At 42.4% G+C, this 1,201-nt stretch overlaps 1 protein-coding gene across 1 annotated transcript in view; it reads left to right on the top strand.

The window, feature by feature from the left end:
* Positions 1-1,201, top strand: part of LOC101850280 (serine-rich adhesin for platelets) — a gene marked incomplete in the record, with an annotated part of 139,859 nt that overhangs the window by 46,688 nt on the left and 91,970 nt on the right. The window contains 1 exon segment of the mRNA XM_035972378.1: positions 312-429.

Here is a 1,201-nt window from a genome sequence, read left to right on the forward strand (position 1 = left end):
ATAATTTTTCGCTCCCCCCTTTTTTTTCTTCTCTTCTTTCGTAGTAGTTACCCTGCACCCCTGTGCGTTTTTAGCGTGCACCCAAAGGAGAGGAGGAGAGAGCTATTTGTGGATTGTGCAAATACTGCAGGAAATGAGATTCACCTACGCTCCTCGCTCAGTGTACTTCTAAATAAGAACTTCGCGTTGACATTTTTGTAATGGTGCGCACTGCACTGCGTTTGCCCTGCATGATTGGACAACGTTTTGTTTGCACAGAGAGACAAGGAGATTAAGCTCAACCTCGTATATTTTTTTCTTTCTTGGACTAGGGAGTTGGAGCAAAGTGCCGAATCGGAGTAGCAGTGTGAATTCTCGCTACACTTGCTGGTGGATATAGACCCGCACAAACTTTGATGCCACCTGCTGCTAAGGAAAATAATAGGTAACGTACGATTAAACAATTTACCATGTTTTTATGTAAGCTCTAATGTATTGTTTTGGAAAAATTTGCTTTGGCTTCCGTTCTTTTGAGGAGGTCATTGTGGTCGTTTTTTTTTTCTGTTCTTGTTATTGTATGTGAATTTTGTTATTGTATGTGGGTGGTTGGCGGGTGCTCTGGTGGGGCTTGCTCCTTCTTTCCTATCAAACTTCTATCGTCCTTATCGCTCCTCCTTCTATGTTGTGTATCTTACTCTGCTGTTACACATCTATTCTTCGGCACTTATATGCCCTTTTTGTGTTGCAAGTGTCGTAAAACTCTCACGTAGCTAAAGTTATGTTTGTCTTGTGGGTTTATTATATATAGTGTCTTGTTGGCAGTGTGGGAAAAAGGATGTTGACAGGCATGGTCTGTGCTGATAGTGTAGGGGTTCTTGAATATTGTCTGCTCCTTCGTGGGTGTTTGGCGGGTGCTCTGGTATGGTTTGCTCCTTCTTTCCTGTTAAACATCTATCTAATCGTCCTGATCTCCCCTTCTTCTTTTTTATGTTTGTTACTCTCTTGTAACACCTCTAATCTTATGGCGCTCATATGGCCTTATGCAGTTGCGAGAGGCGTAAAAGCTCTACTAAAACTAAATTAGAAAGGACGTTGACACGCTTGGTCTTTGCTGATAGTGTAGGGGTCCTTGAATATTGTCTGCTCCTTCTTTTATGTTTTTCTGTCCCCGTAATCTTGTCATTATGGTGTACTCGCTGTCCCCGATCTGCAACTAGAGCAG

This window comes from Aplysia californica, unplaced genomic scaffold (assembly GCF_000002075.1).
Source record: "Aplysia californica isolate F4 #8 unplaced genomic scaffold, AplCal3.0 scaffold00671, whole genome shotgun sequence".
Lineage (NCBI taxonomy): Eukaryota > Metazoa > Mollusca > Gastropoda > Aplysiida > Aplysiidae > Aplysia > Aplysia californica.